The 19,095-nt window shown below is 38.0% G+C and overlaps 1 pseudogene; it reads left to right on the top strand.

Annotated features, from left to right (window-relative positions):
* Positions 1-206: 206 nt before the first annotated feature.
* LOC111818196 lies at positions 207-360 on the top strand (annotated as a pseudogene).
* The last annotated feature ends 18,735 nt before the right edge of the window (positions 361-19,095 follow it).

Here is a 19,095-nt window from a genome sequence, read left to right as displayed (position 1 = left end):
AAGACTCCAAATGGCTCCCCTGGGCATTAGCAATGCAGGCGTGAGAGGGAGGCAGGGTGAGCACCAGGTCTTTGCAGACATCCTTTCTTATCTAGCTACTTTAGCTCTAGAACAACTTCTTCTAGTCCCAGTTATTAGAAATACTAAAATAGGATTAGCAGTTAGGGTCAAAAGAATTTGCAATATGAATGTATAGTCATTTTAGGATACTTACATGGCAGGGGAGATACCAGGGCCAGGAAGGTAGCTTTCCCAGGGCAAGGCTTAGCTATTGCAATCTGGATGTGCTGACCCCTGCAATGTGGGACACTCAACTGCATAATTTGTGGTAGTGGTGGAATCCTTTTGTGCTTTTCCCTGTTGAATATATAATATATAATTTCAGGATAATATTACTGAAATTAAATCTGAACAAATCTGTCAGGTGTTTCTCTTTAATATGGTGTTCTGTGTTTGTATGAAGTTTTACCAAGTGAATGAACACCTCACAGTGGCTGAGCAGAATGTCGGGGAGCTGAAGGGAGAACCCTACTCATGAGTGCACATCCTGGGGTGGCTTTCCAGCTCTTGCCTCATGTTATGACTACGTTGGGGAGAATTTCCTGCCAAAATTGAGTTACTTACCTAGCATGTCTCACAAGTTCTTAGTGTGTTCCAAGCCCAGCAGGGGCCCCGAGATATGAGTGTATATTGGGTGTATGTATGTTTTACTTTAATGGATAAATAAGCGAACTAATTGAAAACACCTTCAAGAGTGGATGAAGTTTTGAATTCCTGCAGCTTCTGCTTTCAGAGGGAATTCCCCCAAGCAGCCGCTTGAGAATAAATTAGGGATAAGATTAGAAATAGGACCTTCCCAGTATCTCTGTTTCTTTACTTTGCTTCTTTGTTCACTTTTATTTTATGCTGATCTTGTTCTTGTGTCACAAGCTTTTGTTTCTTCAGTTTCTTTGGGGATATCATTTTCTTGATTGCCACGTCCTTTTCTGGTTTAGGAACAATTTGTCCCTTTCCTGTAAGGATTATCAGTGTGGCAAGAGGAGTTTAGGTGCAGGCTAATCTGACAATGAAGCCTGTGAGTGCTGCACATCTTGGCTATCATAGATGTTTCTTACCTAGAACACATCTTACCCAGATGTGTTCAATCAACAGAAAATCTAGATAGAAATGCTAAAGTTCAGCTTCACTCTACATTTTAGAGCAGGTACAGCCAAAACTTACCTTTTTTCAAAAACTCAGTGACACTAAGTCATTTCCCAGTTTGGACACCAACCAGTTCTGGCTTTGCAATGTAGAATGGCACACATTGACTCTTCTCAGCAATACTTTTTAAATATTTGGTGGCTTTTCAATTGTGCACATCCTTGATAGCTGGATGGTTTCATGGGTGCTCTTTAAGTGAACACAAAGATTGGAACTTCTTGATTTACATCATTTGATCACTCTTTTACTGGGTCAAGAAAGTAGTAAACCATTTTCATGGATCACCTCAGGCAGCTAACACAAGAGTCTGGATGTTTTTCCTCCTTTATCTGTCCTACTTAACTCTACAACTGTCAAGAGGTCTCAGTGGGGGAACTGAGCTGAAGGAGGTTATATCTGTGGTACCACGGTAGTACCTCACCCCAGCCTTAGTTCAAGTGTCATGGATGACATAGACATAGCTGGCATACTTGATTTTTTTCTTTTGATTATCTAGCACAGTGACTGGGGTCATACCTACTTTAATTAGTCTGTTGTCCTGATAGTTGATATGTTCATTCGCTATTTCATTTTCAAAAAGAACGTTCTCGTTCACAACGACTGATAACATTTTCAGCTGTTCCTTTTTGGTTACTAATGGTTAACCCATCTGTGTAATGGGCAAAGTATTAGTGATAAGCACTGATAGGACAGATGTATAGTGTATAGTGAGCTTCTGTCCTTCTTCTGTTTCCATATCACACATAAAATAACTTACATTATTTTCTGCATCATATATAGGGTAGCTTGTCTCAGCTGCTTTACACAAGGGAAGGAAGGGTCAGGACCAGCTTCACGAGGATGATGTCTTTGTAGAACCTTAAGGCTCACACTTAGGAAACTCTGGCACTTAATTTAGTGTTCTGCACTTCTCCTCTTGAAATTTTTAATAATTTTTTAATTAGATGTCACATATTTATATTTTGCACAGTGCCCTGCAAATTACTCTTGGATTCTCAACTTTTAAATAGCCAAATGAAATGATTGGACAGGCAAGAATAGAAGGTGGTAATTTTATTAATTCAGAGACTTGCATGCATTGATAAGATGCAGACATGAGAAAAAAATATTGAGAGCTGAGTAAGGGGAGCATGTTGGGAAAATTGTTAGCAACTTTCAAGTCAAGTCTTTGTATCACACTTAATTAAGGGGTTTAAAATGTGAGTTCACTGAATAAGAAGTAAATATGTAGTCATGACATTTGAAATTTGCTTCCTAAAGTCAAACACTTGTATTTTATGGGGTATTCAGTTCATTACTTTTGTTCTCTTGTCTTAGTCACTTTTATTGATGCTGAGATTGAATACCCAACACCCACAAGTTAAGGAGGGAAAAGTTTATTTAGCTCATACTTCATAGAGGTTTATGTCCATAGGGGCAGAAAAAAGCTGCTAAGGTCCATTAGTTTCTTTGCAACCTTCAGCCTGCTATAAACTGTTTCTCCTCTGTGATGCTACCAAACTAATCAGTAGACTGAATTAGTAATCACTCACCCCTAATCCTACCATTGCACCATGAATTAAGCACACACTTTAGACTGAAGAAGCCTATGACTGCATGAGGTTTTGGAAGGACAGTTAAACACAAGCCATGATATCATTTGAATACTCAGAGAATCACAAGTTGATGGTAGGTAGATGTACCAGAGTCAGAATACCTCGAAATGTGCCTTGATCGTTTCCCTGTGACATGATCACCCCTCTCCAAGACATCATTCTCATTTTTTAGCAGTAAGACTAATATGTAACAGCCTAAGAAATTGATCACATTTCATTTACTTGCTTGTTATTCATGTATTTCAAGAAATGCTCCCTATGTCATCTGCCTACTTTTTACCAGAAGGTATATCTTGCTCCTAGGCCATACTCTTTTCCCTTGATTTTTTTGCTGGATCCTATCAATTTACATTTGCCAAATCTAACCCTTGCTGGCCTCTAGCCTTCCACTCTCTTACTTCATTCTTCAGTGCTTGTTGTATGAATCATTACTATAGTGGGTCTTTGGCTAGTGTCAGATTAAGCTCCATTTAATACAAACTTTTCATTGAAACTAACGTATTTCTTCTAAAATGTAAGCCAGGGAAGTGACAAGGTAGCTGGTTGTGGGTGCAGATACCTATAATTCCAGCACTCTGGGTGCCTGAGATGTGATGATGCCAAGTTCTAATCCAGCTTGGGCAACTTAATGACCCTGGAAGACGCTGGATCAAAAAAATAAATGTTGTTTTGAAGGTCTGAGAATGTAGCTTAATGCAAATTCTCTGAGTTAAATCCTCAGTATTGAAAGGAGGGATAAAAGAGAAATATGAACTAATAAACTAGCAAAAGTGATTTTGCTACCTTATTTTATTCAGTTCGGTGCCTTTCTGTTCAGACTAAGACTTTTCTGATGGCACAAATTGCCTGTGACAGACATCACAGTGCCTTGACCTGCTTCCTCAGTCTCTTCTTCTGCTTCTTATGCCTTTACACCACAGCAGTTCCAGGGAGAAACTGTATTCCGTCTCACCTAGAAAGCACACCTACTGTTTCCATGATTGCCTTCGACTGGATAACTTCTTGCCCCTGAAGATGCAGATGAAATGTGACCTTTCCCAAGGGACACCTGCCTAACAGGTTTAATTTTCTTAGGTAGTCAATCACCTATCTTTTCTGCTTGCAAGGAAAAACCAATGCACAACTTTGCTCCAGCATTTATTGTACAGTCTTGTAATTGTTATTTCTTTGAGTTCTGCCACTAGACTTAACCATCTTGGAAAAGGACTTCACTGTTTTGATACTTGATACCCTGATGAGTGAATGAATAAACGGATAAGTTGATGGAATGGATCAAGAGGCAGTTTCCTTATCTATTACAACTTCTAGAGTGTCAAGCATAAAAATTCCCATTCCTTCAACTGGAAATCTGAATATTTCAGTAGCTATGTTTGGTGTTTCTTAGAGGGAGTCAAATAAACATTTTTTCTAAGCCAAGGCAACAATGTTATATCATAAATGAAAGTTGCTGATGGATGATGCGATTTTGACATAGGAAAGAAAATAGATTGCTATCATTTCAAATAACTCTAAAAGGATAATTATAAATTTATACATGAACAGAAGATTTTGGGCCCTGGGGTTGAGCTTTGGAGCAGTGTGCAGCTTCCATGTGGTAGGTGGGAGAATACTGAAGGGAAAGTCAAGGGAGACAATTACCCCTTCCTGCCTTCCACAAGGCCAAGGCCTTGATTTACTTTTTTCTAGATTAAAAAAAAAAAGAATATGCACATAGTAGAATAAGCAAAGAGAAGTAATACCTCTTACAACATTAAAGAAACTTCACAGGCCAGCAGACAGTGATATGGGATTTTCACAGCACTGAAGGGAAATACTATCTACTAAATTAAGTGTCTATAAACTTTCAGGAAGAGAAACCATTTGAAGTTCATTCAAGACAAAATGTAATATCATGTAGCTATACTGGATTTATTTATTTATTTATTTATTTATTTATTTATTTATTTATTTTTGTCTTAAAAATGTTTTCTTAGCAGTACTGGGAACTGAGCATGGAATCCAGAGCCTTTGATGTGTATTACATTCCAAGTCTTCTTTTTTTTACATTAAAAAAATTTTGAGATGGGGTTATTTGCTAAGTTGCTAAATTGCCTAATTGAGGTTGAAACTGGTAATTCTTTTATTTAATCTCTCAGAGTGCAGGGATTACGGGTATGCACTACCACATCTAGCTCCTCCAGATATTTCTTTACCCTTACATTCATAGGAAATATTTTGAGCTCTATTACTCAAAGCAAATATGGTAAGCACATAGCTCAGCATGGGCCTAGAACAAATAAATACAGTGTTGGATGACAGTGTAGTACCCCAATCTATATTAGTTTGGGGTTTCTACAGAAGCAAGGTGCAAAGGGATAGAGAGGAGAGGGCAGCAGAAAAGGAGCACATGCACACTTTCCTCATTGTCGCCTGATTTAAATGTCACTTATATCTAAGGGACACCTGCCCTGAGACTGATGATTGGGCAAACATATGAGCACATATCCTACTCAAGTTGATATTTAAAGTTTTTTTTTTTTTTTTTTTTTTTTTTGTATTTTAGGGAAGGGTCTACAGGGTATTCAGGGTCTCACTACTAGATCCAACTGGTAGTGATCTGCTTTTCTACAGCCTCCCAAGAGTTGGGATTGAAGGTGCCCCCAGTCTCAATTTCCACTCTGGGGGTGAGGCCAGCACAACAGGCCTGGGGATCAAATGCCTGACCCCTGCCCCTGCTTGCAGGCACTTTAATCTCCTGAGCTATTTGGCATGCCCTGGTCTTGTCGTCTTGTCTCTTTGAATTTGACTATTCTAAGTAATTTGTACAAATAAATTTCTCTCTGTTTGTCTGTCTGTCTCTCTCTCTCCTCTCTCTCTCCTCTCTCTCTCTCTCTCTCTCTCTCTCTCTCTCTCTCTCTCTCTCTTTTCTTCATGTCACCTGCCCTTCCCATTCTTTCTCTCCCCTTTGTTCTCTCTTCTTTCTTCTCTTTTGCTCTTTTTCCCTCTTCTTTTTATAGAAGTGGAGATAAACCTATGGATGCTGTGTGTCATAGTTATCTTTCTCTCACTGTGGAAACAAAATATCTGACACCTAAAGTTAAAGGAAGAGCAATTTATTTAGCTCATAGTTTGTAGAGGTTTTAGCCCATAATTGGCTGGCTCCAAGGTAGTATGGCATGGCAGAGGGCAGCAGTTTGTGGTAGGCAGAAAGTAGCAGAGCAAGCAAAAGAAAAGATACATCCCCCCTTTTTTGCCTTTTTATTGTATCCAGCCTGCCAGGACTAGAGCAGTGGCAAACCAATCAGTGGGCTGACATAGTAATCACACACCCTTGATCCTAGCACCCTTAATCCTAGCATTACACCATGAATCAGTCATGCACTGTAGATTCAGTCACCTCTGAAGAAGCCCCATCTATGAGTATACAAGGCTTTGCAGGATCATCTAAATATAAGCTGTGTCACTGTGCCATTGAGTGACTTCCTCAGCCCCATCCTTCCATTTTCCTTTTTTTTTTTGGTGGCCCCAGGGACTGAACTCAGGCTTTTTTGTGCTTGCCAGGGAAGCGCTTATTCCACTGAGCCATCTTCTTGGACCCCCGTTTTCCCTTTTTTGAGAGGGGAATCTCAATATTTGTTTTTTCTTGCTGATTTATTTTGCTAGGACTTAGCACAATGTCCTCAATTTTTTCCCAAGTAGCAGAATTTCCTACATTTTGAAGCTGAGTAATACTCCTTTATATTCATGTATCAAATTTTATTTAGCCATTTATTCAGCAGTGGACACTTGGATTCCTTGTACTTTTTGACTTTTGGTGGTATGACTAACACTGCCATAAATATGGATGTGAAATTATCTCTTGGAGTCCCTGCTCTCTATTCTTTGGGATGTATTCCTAGAACTGGAGTCACTGGATTACATAGAAATTCTAATTTTAGATTAACATACATTTTGAAAGGCTTTGATTCATATTCTTTCATCATCTGAACCTTGTTCCTCATTTCTAGTTTCAAAGAAGGGGCTGGGGAGATGACTCAGTAGAATAAGCACTTGCCTGGCAAGTGCAAGGTCCTGAGTTCAATCCCCGGTACCACAAAACATAAATTAATAAATAAAACAAGAAGGGGGTATGGTTCTAACACTGAATGATGCCTAGAAAAGACGACAGAGGTTAGGGAAGTGGATGATGAGATATGCCCTCTCATCCCACCTGTCCCTAACATAGTTCTAGGTCACAAACTCAGGATGAAGGGAGTACTGAAGACATTGACAGAAAAGTGAAAACTTAGAAGGGTTGTTCCCTATTTCCACGTTAAGATTCACCTCTGAATGTTGACCTAGCACCACAATGCAGGCTGCCCTCATGCAAAACTTGTAGGTGTACAGAAGAGCTAATGACTCTGAGGGTGTGCTTCAAACAACAGGAAGCTCAGGTCACAGAAAGGAGCAGCAAGCCACACTGTGTCTGCCAAGGAGCCTTCTCTGACAAGCCCAGGCATCCAGTTCCAGGTAGGATGGGTACGATGGCAGGGCCAACTGAGAGAAGATCTTCACAGCAGAGAAACTCAAGCCAAAGGAAAACAGACCTCAACTTCACAAGGTACAGGTGAAACCAGCAAGAAAGACAGATGAACTTTTTCTAAAAGAGACTGTTGTAAACTGAGTTATCATGAATGGCCCTGGTGAAGTTTCCCTGGCCTCCACTGGAAAGGACACAAGGAGGGTCAGTGCAGTCATTGTTACATTACTGTTGTTACCTTACTATTGTTATTGTTACTACTTGCTGGGGAATGAAACCAGAGCTGCTACTTGGATGGCAGGTGCTCCTCCTCTAGGCTCTACTTCCAGCTCCAGGATACATATCATTATGTAGAATACAATGTAGAAACTTCTTTTGTGTAAATCTGAGTTAGAGAATGATTAAATCAGGGAGTTGATTCAATTGAGCCATGTAGATTTCCTCATCTACAGATTAATTATGAGGTTTAGAAGTGAAGAAAAGCAGACATTCATGCATCAAATTAAAATGCACTGAGTTCCGGAATGACTCCATAATCAGTTTACTGCTATATTCTGTTTTATTTGAATGAGATGTTCTGGTCAGAGATACTGTTGCCCCTTCCTGTGGCTGCTCTAAGATCTCATTATTGTGATTATTTAGAAAGAATGAGACATACCTAAAGGGACAGGTGTATAAATTACTGGGCTTAGCTCACCGCTGTAGGCTATCATTGAGGAAAATAGCTTAATCAACTGGAGAATGGAGTTGGCTACCTCTATGAATCATGATGGGTACAGTTACAGTAGCTTGGTGTGAGCACAGTGAACACTATTGAAAGTGTTCAGGAAATGACCTCAGGAGGAGGTAAATGGGATAGAATGCAACATGGCTCAGGAGGAGGTGAGGAAGAGACCACATTTTGTGGTGCATGAATGATCAGGAAGGTCTTTTCTCTCTTCAAGGCAAAAAACACAGCTTCAGCCTTCTAAGATAGAATGTATTTCTTTCTAAAAATTTTCTTCTTTATTTTTAAGATACAAGTCTATCTATCTATCTATCTATCTATCTATCTATCTATCTATCTATCTATCATCTATCATCTATTGTGTATAATGTGTTATTTGATACATGTACATAGAATAAACTACCATCAAACTAGTTTCCATCTCTTCACATAGTTACCATCATGTGTGTATGTATGTGTGTGCGCATGCATGTGTTTGTGTATGTGCACTATAAACAATAAGATATACTTTTAGCACATTTACAGTATACATTTGTGCTAGGTAATCCCGACTGTCAATTTGATTCCATTAAGAAACTCCTAGAAAGGCTGATTGGATTGATAGGTGTTAAGTTCACCAATGGGTTATTGCTGGAGGAGTTCACAGTGCAACGAGCCATTAGGAGGCGCAGTCTTGCTGGAGGAAGCGAGTCACAGGGAGAAGGCGCTGTGGCCTTGGGTACACCACCCCCTCCCTGACACTTCCACTCTGGTGTCCTTCCCCTGGCTCTGCTTCTCTGAGGACAGGAACTGAGTGTGCTTCCTCTGCCACTCCCTCTCCCCCTCCCCCACTGCTGTGCTGTTTCTGCCTTGGAGTCAGCCAGCCACAGACCAAAACCACGAGCCCAGACCTTTCTCCTATACATTGTTCACATAAGCACCTTGTCTCAGTAACAGAAAAGGGACTCACATGGCTGTAAGGTGTCCTGTAGATTAGGTCCCTAGAACTTCCATTTCGATGTGTCAAGCACAATACAAAAATATAGTGTCAATGGTAACCTTACCATTTATTTTGAATATAATTTTCTACATTCTAAATCACTCTACACAAATAATGCATATACATAGACATTGCATTTTTTTGATTACCTTCTTGGAATGGACAGTTAAAAGCACAGTTAAAGAGTGGATGGAACAGTTATACTGTCTCTTCACGCTAGTGTGTGTTTCTCAATTAAGATAGTTAATAATCTAGCACTAGTGCCTTTGAGTTGGTGATGTGGAACCAGCTAAGAATGGAGATACTATAATACTTCAAGTTCTTATTAAGTTATTATCAAGTAGGAAGAACTTCTCTTTAAAAAGTCAATGACTATCATTTTATTTCTTATCAGAAATATTTATTCAGCAAATATTTCCCATATTCTTGCTATATTTTAGGTACTCATGAAAACATTGAGCTGTGTTAATGTTCTGAAAAGTAATCCATTCTTCCCCTTGAGATTTCTTAACACATTGGTCTCTTTGGCCTTCTTAGGAACAATTGAAATAATGAATAATGATTGAAAAAGGAAACAAGAATTTGTCTATTGCCCAAGGCTACAGGACCAGTTTCCTTAACCTTCAGAATGTCATTGCCATTAAGCCAGAGTAAGAATGACTTCTTAGACATTTTCTTTGGATTTAGTATTTTTACTAACCTGGAGTGCATGAATTAAGAACCATGTTCTTAATTTAGCAATAAAGGAGATTATACAATGAGATGGAATGACTAGTACAAATAAATTATGTTTTTTAGAATCTTTTAAAAATAATTATATTGAGAAACAAATAGCAATGAGACAGTTTCAAAACTGATTACTAACACAGTTTCAATAATTAATACATTGCATATTGTTGTCTTAGTGGTTATTCATTATATAAGATGCAGACATGCTATCCTGTCCACAAATGCTAGTAGAATAAATTTCTCTATTCATTGACTTAAGAGAATGCAGCTGTATATCTATCCTAAATATTTTGAGTATGCAGATACAAAATGGTCATTCATTTATATCCTCGTTTTTTGGTTTTGTCAGAGAAAGGCAGTCCATTATCATTTAAATATTGTAGGTGCATGAATTCAGCAAAATATTCCAATATAGTCCAGTAGTCCATAATAGTAGTGGGTTTTCCATAAGACTGGCAATGTCAGAAGTTGTTGTCTTGAGCCTTTTACAGCTCAGCCTATTTATATGGCTTTACTTTTTAATACTTCGTTTTTATACTTTTCTGCTGGATGGTTAAGACCAAGATAAAGCAAGACCTATATAACAAGAAATGTAACTTTTGTATCTGGGAAGGTCAGCCAAATCCCCTCAGGATTTATCCTGAAACCTTTTACCACAGTTTGCAGATCTTTTGTCAGTGTCAGCCATGTGGATGAATCATGGCCATTGCTTTACCAATTTGCTGAAAATGGCTATCTAATCCAAATATTTTTTATGTGTATTTACCAGTTCATATTTTTTAAGCTTTACTTTCAGAAGAAAACTTGAATCCATTTAATAGTATAGTATCTTTCCCTCTTATTTTAAAGGTATACAAAAGTATAGTGTCAATGGCAACCTTACCATTTATTTTTTTTTATTTTATGATTTAATAGCTCTTAAAAATACATAAGGGTTATTTCCAAATCATACTTGATTATTAAATAATCATCTTGACAAAACTTAGCTAATAATTCTGAAAATACTAATTTATAAATTGAATTATTCTATGCACACTGATTCTATATATTATGCTAATATAATTTTCCATTAAATGGAAGAATCACCTCAAAAAGATGCTTTCCTACAAAATGCCAGGTGGCTTTTGGCAAATAGAAATATATTTTAAACACTTCATATGAGAGCACAATTTCAAGAATCCCAAGTAAAAACTTCCATGCAAAATTCATAGTCCTCAAATTAATACATAGCTGTTATTCTTCCTGCATTGCCCTTAGAGTAAAAGAATACAATTCTATAGCATATAGCTATACATATTTCATGAATAAAGCCACAATCTTTAAAGTTTGAATATCAAGACAATCACTATTTATCACTACAGAATAATGTAGTACACATTTCCCAAGTAAAGATCAAGTTTACTTCAGTCACACCAACCACTATTACCAATTTATTTTTTTCATTTTTGTTTTTATTTAGTCATGAAGTCCTTGGAATCACAATAGGGCATGATGCCATATTAGTGTCAAACTCTGCCAGCCATCCAGAGAATATGCCAGACTTCTCTTTCAACTTCTTTGTCTACTAGTGCATCACTGGACTCAGCAAACAGTTCAGACAATTTCAGTAACAGATTTTGGCTTTCTGTGTATAAGAGACAGCAATTCTTATGAAGTAAGAATTTTGTCTTATAGCTGAGAGATTTGAACCTGCGGCAGATGTCACATCTAAATTCTTGAATGGGTTTTTATCATCAGTGTCTCCTTCTCCTCCTCCTCGTCCTCCTCGTCCTCCTCATCCTCCTCCCCCCTCCTCCCCCTCCTCCTCCTCCTAGTCTCTCCCTCCTGGCCACCGGGGCGGCCCATCCTGCGATGCGCTGATGCCGCGCCCCCTTACCATTTATTTTGAATATAATTTTCTACATTCTAAATCACTCTACACAAATAATGCATATACATAGACATTGCATTTTTTGAATGGATTTTTATAAACGAAATACTTGGAAGAAGGTTGTATACATTAAATTGCATTCATTTAAAAAAGTTGTGCCTTACTGTTGTGACAAATTGTGCTTCCACTAAAATGTGTGACAAATCCCATTTCCCACCATCTACAATGGCCTAAGCGTTCAAAGTTTTGGAAACTTCACTCATTTCATTTGCAGTTGTTTAATTACAGGAGAATTAACATTTTATATGCCTTCTAACTAATGGTATTTTACTTTTATGAATTGCCTTTTAAAATTGTTTATTTTTCTTTCAGCTTATAGTATCTTCTTAAACAATAGTATAGCAATCAATGAAAAATATCAAATTCTTTTTACCCTTACAATAGTCCTCTAAAATGTCTAAGATAAATTTATTTGCATTCACTTGAAAGAAAAATTAATTAAGCCTGGTGTCTCCTAATGAATTAAGGAGGAAGCGATCACAGAGTCCTGGCTTCACCCACTCCTTTTTGTATCCTCCTCTGTCCCTCTGCCTCCCAGCCACACTGGCTGCCCAATGACCTGGCTCATTAGCAACAGCAGTGACCCAACACAAAGAGTGTCCCATAATGCAAGATAAACCGATACAGGTGATTTCAAATGAAAAGTGGCTCAGCTTCTAGACATGCAGTTCACTGGGCTGCTGTGATGTCTCAAAAGGGACAGAAGACTCATGAAACAGGAGAGAAGAAATCAGGCCCCCTAAATTGCCTCGGATTAGCTAGAGATCTCCCTGTTCAGGGGAGAATGTGTGCATTTCGTGGTGTCACATGTGAGCCACTCAGTAATATTTCAAGCCAAGGAAACAGATATACAAGCAATCTAGGTCATAATTTGCAATCTTGTTAACCTACAGTAGGAAAATATTTATGTAAATGAGGTGAATTGCATAGAAGACATTTAAAGTCCTAATTTCTAAACAATATGGAATATCCTTGATGCCCAAAGTTACTCATATTGTGAAGAATTTGACAGTGATTTGGTAGAGAATAGATCCAACTGAACTAAACTCAATCCCATTGAACAAATTTGTATTGTTGAAGTGAAAAGAAAATTAGAAAGAAATACAAAGAAATTTATGATTTTGTTTAGATTAAATAATTGTTAGTTAATACAAGTGTAATACTTCTGAAAAAATCCTGCTTATTAAGAGCTTAAAACACCTATATAAAATATAATAGTCAGAGGAAGACTATGCTTTTCAAAGTTGTTTAAAGAAACTAAAAAGTTAAACAATATCATAACATTTTGGAATGACCATTTTATATATATTCTAGTAATAAACATACAGAAATTTCTTTGGAAAAGAGGGAATGGTGCCAGAAATAATTGTTAAATATAAAGTGGTTTCAGGAAAAGATTATTAACTTACAATTGCCCTACAGACATATATAAATGCTGAGGAAGTCTGAATTCCACTGGGATTTTCATCACTTAGTCCATAGTATTAGCAAAGAAATCTGAAATCTCCCCATTAGCCTTTAGAGTGGGGCCCACAGGAAATGTAAACCAGATGAGATCTGCTTCTCAAGACCCAAGCCCAAACTCTTGGTAAAGTCCCAGGCACAAAGGGAGAGAACACAGTCACACTTGCAGCAGCCTAAACTTACCTGAGTCCTGACATGCAGAGAAATGAGCATTATTTACTCTGGTGACCACTTGGCTGATAGAGGATACAAGGTCAATCCACTAGTTTTGAAACTTAATTTACTATCTCCTAGATTCACATTGTATTTATTTGAAAAAGAAGAGTAGCCAAAGGCTTTTATTTGTTTTTGCTGTGTCCAAAGTCAAAAGAAGTTAAAGTGAATTTTTGAAACATCTATTACCTACTAAATGCACATTACCCATTAGATTACAGGGCTGTGTCCTGGCCCCAAGGCATTTTGCTGGCAAGGCAGATTAGAGTGAAATTTATTACAGATGAAAGAGGGTGTCAATTTCCTGTGTGATTTCTCTTCTGAAGCGATTACTGAGGAGGAAAAGGAGAATGTGATAGGAAGGGAAAAGATAATAGTTATGGTGTCACGCTGAAGAATATGTTCCTTTGAAATGATAAAAATAAAAAAGTTCTTCTTATTAGGAGTTTCTTGCATATCTCCTCTGTGCCAGGCACTGCTTTCTGCATGCTTGGGATGAGAAGATGCTCAATCTGTGCCAACAAGAAGCCCTCCTAACCTAGTAGCAGATCCTTAGGAAAGTGCACTACATTGCTAGGAAATGAAGAAATCCCATGTGAACAGGATGAGATTTTTTAGAACATAGTGTAGGGAGATATGGAAATTTAACTAACATTGCTTTGAAGAAGCAGGCTTGGGAATAGAAGTGTTAACATTTGTCACAGCTAAGCTTTATCTGTGGGCAAGAGAATTATATTGTGCTTCAAAGATTTAAATTCCAGATTGTGTGCCAATGAAATTTAACTTCCATAGTAATAAAAAGTTGACAGGATGGATAGTGCTAGAGTAGTGGGCAGAGGAAGGGGAACCAGCACTGAGTGTTTCCTTGAACCTCAGAAGCTTGGACTTGAGTGGTACACTCTATTCTTCTCTCCTGTGCAACTCAGAAAGGACAAAATCTCAAATGGATGAGGCCTCCACTGAGAACTCTGGATGATAACTACAGGAGTACCATCTTGAAATGAGGGTAAAGCACTTGTGTCCATGTTGATTTGAAGAAATGAGGCCAACAGAACAGTCACAGGCCAGTCCAAGGGTGCTGTTTGTCAAAGCATTAGCTAGCCATGCAAGACTGGTTTTAGACAAATCCACAGTGACAGACTACAATGGTCCAGGTAGTCTTTTTGAATTATTATAATTTTTTTATCTCCAGCTATGCCAATAGGTAGGAGAAGAAAACAACACAGTGATAAAATCTAGAAAAACCTAGTGATGCTTATGTCCAGTCTACTTGGACAGATGTTAAACATGTGTATTCAGAGTTACATGGCAATGTGATAAGTATTAACAGAGTACTTTATTCAGATTTCATGGTGGCCAGATATGAAAACTCAGGCTGAATTGCTGTTTAGAGCATAACTACAAAATGTAATTTTGTTGGCTTCTGTTAGTACCAGCTTCTGTGACATTTGATTAAGGACTTTCCCAATAACTATAAGTTGCTGAGACTAATTTCTCAGAGATGCCTTTCATTGTGTTCTTGAGAGACTTTTGTACAGTATGTCATTTGTGATACTACGTATCTGTAAAATATAGGCAATGAAACTAGACCATCTAATTCCAGAAAGATCTACTAATTTTTGGTGCTCAATTCAGGGAAGCATCATCTCAGATCAAGGAGAAAGATATACACCAGCTAGTACAGAGCAGTACAAAACTGGCCAAGATGTTAAGATTTCTACTCTGTCAAGAGAATCCAGTTTTGATTTTGCCATTACCTATTCCCCTAATTCTTTTCTACAAATGCACATTAACCAAGGGAGAACTGAAGTTTAGTTAGCCATATTGTCACTTAACACACATCAGTGACTGAGTTGCTAAACATGTGTAAATAATGAAATCTATGCACCTGTCTTGTTTGAGAATACAAAGCACATTTCAGGGAAATCAGATGAGTTATAGACCATGAGAATATTTCCAAGTAGGATATAAATTAAGTATATAAAATTTCCTGTGATTAGTAATATGACTTAAATTTTATAAAATGTGTATGTGCTCATGGGTGTATTAGCACTGTATATATATGTATATGTTTCTGTGTGAGAAGAATATGTGGGTTTGATGAAATTGTGATGATGTGGTAGACTGACTGTTGATCAACTTGTAACATCCAGCTTACCTGAATCAGCATGGTGCTGGCCATGGAAGGCCAACCTATGGCTTACTGCAAATAGCAGAAAAAGAAAACCGAAGAGGAAGATGGTATGTTGTTTGATTTTCCTGGAGAAGCTTGTCGTGGTGGCCTTTATGATATAAACTCAACTTTTCTCATCAAGGGAGGAGCTTGTGTCCTCACCGTCACTGAGGATGGCTGAAGTTCACTTTGGGTTAGCTTTGGTCCTTACCTTGAGCATCATTTCCTGGTTCCAGTACAGACACCTCAGCCATTAGCCTGATGGTGCAGACTTTCTGGCTTCCACCACTGATGCTCGGGTCATCTCAGTGCAGATCCTTGATACAGATTTGCATGAGACATTGTCATGGGCTCTAGGGCTTCATTTAGACTCATAGAAGAAAGTGATAGGGCTCATGGTTTTAGAATTCACTGGTCTTACCATTTTCCTCACCATCCGGAAACACTGGATTGATAAGAAAGTGAAATGGTCTTTTGAAGACAGACCATGTAGGTGGCAATAGCTTACTGGGCTGGGGTAAGATACTACAAAAGACTGTATATACTTTGGATAAGCATTCACTTTTTGGTACCATATGTCCTTTAGCCAGGATATATGGATCCAGGAATCAAGAGGTTGCAGTACAAATGGTACTACTCAGTATTCATTTTATTTATAGTAAAATCTTGTAGCAAGGAATTGTTAGTACTTTGTGTAATGTTGAGCAACTCTGAATCACTTCACTGTGTTCATATTTCTACCTTATCATGTTATTTGGAATGCACATTTCTGCTGCAGAAGTTGTAACTTTGAGAAACATTTAATGAGTTGTCAGCCAACATCAAAAAATAAAAGAACTTTAATTGAATTTCATAGACTGCTTAAAATTCTTGTGCTCTGAGATTGTAATGAATGTTTATACTTCTGTTAATAAAATCTTATCAAACAGATGACAGGTACCAATTAAATGCAATTACAAAGTGTATTCTGCTTTATTGAGTGTTACCTGGCATAGATTAGTTTGATTCTCAGCAGATTCCTCAGCCTGTGAAATTTCAGCCATTCCAAAGTAGGAGTACAAAAAACAAACAAGCAAACAAACAAACAAACAAAAAAGATTTTTGGTGCTTACTGAAGAATAGAGAAACACTGACCTGTGCTCAAGCTGCTGAAACAGTAGATGTGTTAGAAGGTATGTATGAGCTGTGATAGTAAAGAGGTGCTCACATGTAGAATGGCTCAGATGCATTAATGTTTTGTTTTTTACCCCAACCCATCACAGGTATTTTTGATTATAGGTTAGTTCCTGTCTGGCTAGAGACACCACAACCTGACAGCCTCTGTCTTATCTCTAACTGTGATTGTCTCCTTTGGAATCCCTAGAAGGTTGACAATTCTACTCATTTTCCATTGAATGAATTCAGTTACAGAGGTTCTGGAAATCTGGAAAATAGAACTGGGCAGAGAGTCTAGAGAGGGAAGAAAATAGGAATTAGATGACAAGTTAGGCATTTCCACAATATTAGGTACAATTCCTATTGAAATCAAATGTAGTGGGTGTGCCTGTTGGTGAGTACATAGCAGATCAGCACAATCAAGAGAAAAGAGTGAAGAAAGGTTTATTATTTGTAGCAGTTAAGGAGAACAGTACGGATAATTCTCAGAACAATAGCTCCCTGGACAAAGAAAGCAAGTGGTTTTTCTTGGGGAAACCTATAAATGGCAGGCAGGAATGCCCATGGGTGAAAAATTAAGGAAGGCGATAGGCAGGTGGGAGATGTTTTGGCCTTAGCCTTACAACAGGCAGGATGCCTTCTGGCTCTTGGAAATAATAAGGGCATCTTGCTTTCATCATATTTCCTTAACATCCTGACCTGAGCCTAAAAAAGGTTGCTCCTGGCCTTATCATATTTCCTTGACCTCTGGCTTGAGTCAAAGGAGCTTGTGCCCTAGGGTAATCCCACAGTCACTAAACCATTAGCATTGTGATTTTGATTCCCTTGGTGGACGTGGTCAATCATGCTGGTTTGGTGTAGGCCCATATAAGTTCACAAACTCCCCTGCACAATATGAAAATATAGATTCACAGTTAATTAGTAATAAGGTCAGTTACTTATCACCCCTGAGTACTCGCTAAATTCTAGGGAAATGAAAAATAACTCTGGACCTCACTGAATTTGTGTCTCTGGCTCTATCTTTCCTCCATTATTGAGAATGTACTTTCAATACTGGAAGTTGCTATCTAAGGATTCTGCCCTTCTGGAGCCAGCTGGAGCTTTAACATTTTACCCTCAAACATAAAACATGCAGGCTGACTCTGAGTGAAATTCACTGTTGAATTTTCTCATTGACTTGCACCTGCTTTGCAGACTGTACTTTCCCTTAAGAAAACTCTCTGCCTTATTTACTACCTTTTTGTGCTCGGCTAAATGCTTTGGAATACAAGAAATTCAGGAGAAATTGAGACCAACTATCAAGTAACATAATGAACAAAGCCAAGCTAGGTGGGCTGAAAAGAGTGACACACAGTGAGTAGGCAATCCTGGCATTGCTTGTTTGTGTCCCTAAAGGAACTTATCTGAAGCAAACAACCAAACAATCAAACAAATAAAAATATTTGAAGTAGTGTTAACAGTCATTTAAAGAGGTGTATCGCCCCCATTCATTGCCCTGTGTTATTGCCCCTGGAAAGTATTTGGACAGCAGCTAACACTCTGAGACAATTCCTTTTGGAGAATACTTTGGAAAGGGCTTTCTTGTGGTTTTATCTTGAGTTAATTATGTCTGTAGTAGGATCAAGCTGTGTGTACTGGGAAAGGAAAATAAAAGCAATGATTGTGAGCTTTCTGGTAACATGTCTTACCTTAAAGCTTCTCAAATAACTCAGGCTTTTTCCATAGCTTCTATCTCTGCTTTGGTGTATGGAAATGCACGTGTACACTGGGATAATACATTTTGTTTGACAATGATGTTTTTACTGTGTATAATTTATAAATATATTTTATCAATTAGTGTATTTTAATAAATGGTACATGGGTATATACATGCAATATATTATGTCATATCCACTTATATAGTTTAATAAAGTATAGAATAATGCAGGTTTCAATTTGTTAGATTATCAAACTTTTAAAATCTGAGAAAATGTATATAAAAATTCATCTAGAAAGTCATCCTAAAGTTCAACAGCACATAGATTCTGAGGATCATTATTATCATCAGTAGGTAGACTTCTGTATGAGACCGGGGCCCACCCCCTTCTGCATCTAAGAGGGAAGCAGCTGTGTGAATAGACTTACATCAATTGAATTACCCCTGGAAAAGGGCCATGGAAACTTTGCGGTTGGGTGGGAGGGATAAATATAGGTAGTGGAAGTGCTGAATTCTAGCCCTTCTCCTCTAAACCAACATCTAGGCTTATATAAAAGGATAGAGAAGCTGAGGTTATTGTCTTCAAAAGGCAATTTGAAGCTATGACAGAGGGATAACAGTGAAAAAGAAAAAAAAAATTTCTCCTTTCCTGGCTCTTTGCAGGGATAGTGGTAGTGAAAATTTCTGGCAGGCAATATACTTGATACCTGATCACTGTAGGAGCCACTGGAGA

Source organism: Octodon degus, unplaced genomic scaffold (assembly GCF_000260255.1).
Source record: "Octodon degus isolate 3935 unplaced genomic scaffold, OctDeg1.0 scaffold00082, whole genome shotgun sequence".
In the NCBI taxonomy this organism is placed as follows: Eukaryota; Metazoa; Chordata; class Mammalia; order Rodentia; family Octodontidae; genus Octodon; species Octodon degus.
The sequence above is the reverse complement of the archived record's forward strand: the minus strand, read 5'-3'. Positions and strand labels throughout refer to the sequence as shown.